Source organism: Centroberyx affinis, unplaced genomic scaffold, assembly GCF_046629955.1.
Source record: "Centroberyx affinis isolate AG114_WGS23_722 - 3 ecotype Tasmania unplaced genomic scaffold, CSIRO-AGI_Caff_v1 ptg004184l_1, whole genome shotgun sequence".
Classification (NCBI taxonomy): Eukaryota; Metazoa; Chordata; class Actinopteri; order Beryciformes; family Berycidae; genus Centroberyx; species Centroberyx affinis.
In genome coordinates this window covers 292,328-298,065 of record NW_027281937.1, presented here as the reverse complement: position 1 = coordinate 298,065, position 5,738 = coordinate 292,328, and the positions used below count along the sequence as shown (strand labels likewise).

The following is a 5,738-nucleotide window of genomic DNA, read 5'->3' as shown; positions in this document are numbered from 1 at the left end:
GTTTCCAGGGCTGCTGTGTAACTGACCCTGACCTTTGACTTCCTGTGGAGAGGCCAAGCGATAAGAGAATTTCTCTAAAGTGATCAATAAAGTGTCATATTAGTAGTAGTAGTAGTAGTAGTACAATTAGTAATAGGCTAGTAGTAGCAGTAGTAACAGTTGTAGTAGCAGCAGTGGTAGAAGTAGCCTAGTAGTAAAAGCAGGAGAAGTGGTAATAGCTGTGGTAGTAGTAATAGCAATAGTAGTCATAATAGTAGTATAATAATAGCAACAGTACTAATAGCAGTAGTAACAGTAGTAGTGGTAACAGTAGTATTAGTGGTCGTGGTAATAGTTAGTCCCACAACTAAAAGTCTCATTCCATACCAGTAGGTGGCAGCAGCGCCGTGCAGTCGCACAATGAGTTTGAGAACCCAAAGGATTATGGGTATTTACTCCAATAAAAACCAACGTGAGCGGAACGTAGTAACAACTTTTTGCTCAGAGGCAGACGCGTAGAGGCTGTACGCCACGTAGCTCCAGCTTTTTCGTAAAAACTTTTAGGTTTTACGTAAAAAAAGCTAAAATAGCTGGTAAAATAACGCCATTGCTATCGGTATTTCAATTTTTTTTAAGCGAATCACAAGAAGGCAGCGTAAACCTCGCTCCAGAGAAACGCGAGTCAGCAAGTAATTTGCTCGGGACTGAAAAGACTTTTTTCTCGACAGTGATTTTTTTGTGTGAAATGTGTATCGAGACAATGGATACCAAATCGAAAAGCCTCAAAACTGATTGCCTTCGCAAAACCATGAAGCCTGGGTCGAAGATGAGGTGGAAACTGCTTCGTGTGGCCTCTGAGGCCGAGGAGGCCTCCAAACTGTGGCGGACCAACACGGTGAAGGCCACCGTCCGGAAATATCTCCGCCGTGAACAGAAGAGGATACAGCTGGTCAAACTTGCTGAAGGACTCCGCAAGAAAGAGGAAGAGTCCAGGTACGAGGCGGTGGAAAGCCACGCCGATGCCTTTACGCCCCGTCATCCAGCGGGAGCAATGGCGCCTGAAAACACCACGCAGTACTTGATGGCTAATGTTTATGGTGATATGTGCAACATAGATGGAAACCACTGTAACCCGCATCCTGTTTCATCATCAGAAATCCCCGCAGACATATATGACGAATCTCTGTCACCCAGCAGTGTGTATATTGCATTGGACTCTGCTTATACGAGCTGCCTTGCCTTTCAACAGAGGGACTTTGAGGAAGTGTTTGGCCTGTCTGCGTAAAGCTAACCCGGACTGAACTGGTCTACGTGGCCTTGTGAAACTGGCCTGCCTGTTCTCAACTCTATCAAGCAGAGACTTCAGGCCGAAGACAAAAGGTGTGAATGGATATTGTAAATATTACGCTTGACTGTTATGTAGAGTTTATTTTAGAAGATATGTATATTAATGTATTCGCTGTACGAAGTTATATTGTGTTTTCCTTGATTTTAGCCCTGATCTCATTATATGGTCATGTCGCATGATTCATGGTTGGGCTTTATTTCTCACAGCGACGCATCGGACGCTGCCCGCCCAGTAGGGAGCGCTCCTGAGCCCGTCGCCCTGCCCCGAGGAACGAACCAAACGCACCTTTGCCCTGGCCACGAAATTGGGTAACCCAGGTAAACCCGTCTCAACAGGAGAAGGGCGAAGGTATTATTGGTACTGTATTGTCATTGAAGATGTGCATGTCACCGTGTTGGGTCATTTTACAGGTCTCAGTAGGAAGTAACAGATTGATGTGATGTTGGGCTGAAAAGTGCTTTCCACAGTCACTGTTGTCTGAGCCTTTTCCAGGTCGCCCTGCAAGGACAAACGGCTTGGCTGTAATGAGATGCACAGCAACAACAGACCAAGGAGGTCCATCTTCAAAATACTGACATGAGGTGACTGTTCCATTGGTTGTTTCCCAGAGGATTGTGCTCAACTGAAATGACGTCACAAGTTGAATTATATTGGTAAAATATACAGGTTTTTTTGTGGTTAATGCTAATGAAATTGTACTCTTAATGCAAGATAAATAAGCGACTAGTACTATGCAAGTACGGAAGTTATAATGGAGGTTCAATAAAGACGCTTTGTTAAATGGTATATTGTCTTTTATGTTTGCTTATTCCATTTTGAGAAATTCACTAGGAAGTGGTGTCTGTCTTATTGCCAACTGTACTGTTATTGGCCACATGTGATATTTTTCCAGGTTTGTACTGCATTCCTTTGCCATTTTCAGTAACACTTATAATGTAAGGTAACGGAGCGTTCAAGACACAAGCCTTCAATGTTTGGTCATCATCAGACTCCATTTTAATGAAGTAACTAGTTAGAAGTAGTGTGGTTTCTGTGTATGTGTTGAGAGCAATGCTAGTTTTACATGGTAAGATGTGTGGAACTTGTTCTATCATGTTCAAAGCAAGTCAGTACTTGTATTATATTTCAACACTTTTCTATCTCAGACAGTAAAACACAGAAATAGACACATGGTGAACAGCACGACCAGTCAAAGGGCAAGTGAAACTGGAAGCATGTCCTTTGCACTATGGCATGTTTTAGGTGTTTCAACAGTTAAAAATAAAACGGGACCAGTCAGCGGTTCCTGTAGTAACAAGACTTGCTATCTGGATTATGTAACAATATATAATCATGTAATACATGCTCCTAGGTTTGAACTCATCCACATTTACCTCAACTCTACATCTGCCCTGGTCTCAAAATGGTAACAGAATGGTTAAGTCTTAACATGTTTGCACTTATAATATGTGATGACTATTCACCTTTCTATACCATTTTCAAGGTATGGGGATGGTCAGGTGATTGCTCATTTTCCACTACAGTCACATGAGTGGTGGTAGGCCTAGTATTTAACACCACAAAAGCCTTGGATTTTTGATTTTGTTTAACTTAATGGGGAAATCAATTTCTAATTGCATGCAGATTTGACAATTTAACTTTAATGTTATATTTGCATAATGTAACTTAGTGTGCATTTATTCATTTAAGCTTTTGACAATGATGGACCTCAGGAATTATACCACTAAAATAAAACTGAGTTTCTAGCTAGTCCTCACAAAATGGTGTCCTTTAGTCAGTAACTAGCAGTAAGAAATGTACTTGATGTAATCATTGAACTATTGGTCCAAAAGTGAATTTCATTTTACTTTCAGTGTTTATTTGAGTAGGGACAGATAAATAGACATGGAACATAAAAAAATAAGTCTGATGTCACATAGCATTTATAGCCTAAGCTAATTTTCAATGTTTGTGCCTAGATGGGCTTTTCTTAAAAAAAGAATACACACAAAAGGATGTTAACATAAGAAAAATGGTACCAAATATATTTACAGACGTTCACAAAAAAAGAGCGCCAGGTGAGGACTATGAGCTAGTTACAACTTTGAACAGAAAACTACTGAGACAAAAGACAAGGAAGTTGCAGTATAAATTTGTATCACTATAGTCTTGTCTCTATATTTAAGACCCTGCCCCCCACCACACACACCCCTCTACTTGGCCAAAGGAATCCCTTCCAACAGGTGCAGTGTTCACCCCTCACCCTCACTCTGAGTCATGTCATGCTTGAAGCTGCCACAGGATGGCAGTAGAGACCAAAAAACTTGGAGACCAAGAAGGGGAAAACTTGTGAGACCTGATGCCACAGGGAGAGGTGTTGATTATTGGCGGTCCACTTTTAGATCGTGCCGCATGGCATTTGTTTGAGCGAGGAGCAAGGGGCACACTATGGCACTTTTTTAGATGTGGTCTTTTGGCAGCGGGCTGGCAGGGACAAACGACTCGGGTTACAGCAAGTGAGGGTGGCAACATCGGTGTCTGAATGAGTTTGAAACCTTTGGACAGGCTGAATGTTAGCTATTCCAAAGACAATCCCTTATTCCATAGATTTGAAAGCGATGTATGTTAGCTATTGGCAAGTAGATACCATAATAGACCTATGGACTTGTTTTAGGGGAGTTTGAACAGTTTTGAACACTAAAAGTTCCCATTCTGTCTGAAAAAGAAAAAGAAGACAAAAGGGCTGAACTACAGTCATCTTGGTTACTTTTCAGTCTCTACCTGTCTGTCATTGAGGGCGATAGCTCTGAGAAACGGCCTGTCTCCACCTTATTGCTGCCGGGGTTCACTACCTGCCAATCTAGAAAGCTCACCCTGTGGTCCAACTGCCGGGAGTGATGGTCAACAATTACACCTAAGGTGCTCTGTTTGTGTTTGTGTGTGTGTCTGTGTGTGCAATGTGTGTGGAGAGAGAGTCAGACAGGATTGCTGTTGGCTGATTGATGAATCCTCCTGTGGGCAGCCACAGCATCGATCGGCTTGTGACTGGTGCAGTGCAGTGTACAGACTAGGTACCAGCACCGATGTCTACTCAGTTAAAACAACAGTTTTCCCCCTCTAAGCTGTACTTTTTTGTTTTTCCAGTCCCCCTGAGTTATGCTTGATTCAAGACACCCCCCAATTCCAAGATTTAGACTTGGCAAGACCAGCATGGCCTTTCAATAATAAGAGTAACAAACAACATTTATATAACACTATTTAAAGCAAATAAGGTTAGCAACAAATCACCCAAAACATATGTATTAAGAGTTGCATAACAATATCGGCAAAATCAATTAAATAGGTAAAACATATATAAAACCCTGGTTTGAAAGGCTTTTTAACCAGTTTCAGTCACTGGTTTTTGACATTAGTGGGTAGATTAAACCCAGTAAGGTTTAACAGACAATAGGTCCAGTATGATCTGAAGGTGAAATCCCAATGCTTGATTGGCAGAGTAAGCATGTAGCCATCTTGGTGTTACAACTGCTGTTGTGTAGCTGACCTTGACCTCTGACCTCCCTGTGGAGGAGGAAAAGCGCACCGTGAATTTCCCCACAGAGATCATTAAGTATCATATTATTTTCAGTGGTTTCAGCTGCCACCCAGCCCCACTGCAGCAGAGTCACTCACTCCCAGCAGGAAGTTTGGCTACTTGGCTTCACATGAAGAGAGGGGCAGCCAGCCAAGACGCTGGGCTGGGATTTGGCTCTGACAGGATTTTGGATACAGCCTCCTTTTAATTGGAGTCATTAAATGGTGTGTCAGCGTACATGTTTGTGTGTGCGGCTGGGAAAGAGACTATGCCTATGTGTGTGTGTGTGCGAGAGAGAGAGGGAGAGAGCCCTACTTAAAGTGCGAAAACACATCAAGGATAAGCGTCAGACTACAGTATGTGTGGAGGGATTTAACAGGTAATCTTCATTCCCAAGTCCCTCTCCGCCCCACATGAAGGCAAAATACTGAGCTGAAAACCGCTGATCACAATCTGTGTTGATGTATGTTTTGGTGCGAACTTCAGAACGCGCCCCGGAGAAATCAGATTAGAAAAGTTCCTCACATGAATCAAAACAAAGCAAGTGGCAACAATTTGAGCTCCCACGAGAAAGAATGCTGCTGGAGATCCTTTGTTGAGAGAAGTGACTGTCGTAAGTGTAAATATTTCAATAAATCAGCATTTTTCCACTCATGGGTGGGACTTCAAAGTGAATTCTGACTTGAACTGTTTTTGGAGAGGGGAGGGGTGAGTGGGGGTGGGGGTTAGATAGATGAGTAGGCTAATCTCAGTCTGCTGAGCGATAAGCATTGAGAGCATATCCTTTTTCATGTAAAAGGATTTGCCGCAAATGGGCGTCATTAAATGTGTTTAGCCCTAGACGAAATAGAGTAAATG

General features: G+C 42.5%; 1 long non-coding RNA gene across 1 annotated transcript; it reads left to right on the top strand.

The window, feature by feature from the left end:
* Positions 1–458: 458 nt before the first annotated feature.
* On the top strand, positions 459–2,113 carry LOC139663986 (uncharacterized). Its single transcript, XR_011696739.1, has 2 exons — positions 459–1,359; positions 1,534–2,113. It is a non-coding gene; the product is annotated as an uncharacterized lncRNA (long non-coding RNA).
* Positions 2,114–5,738: the final 3,625 nt, after the last annotated feature.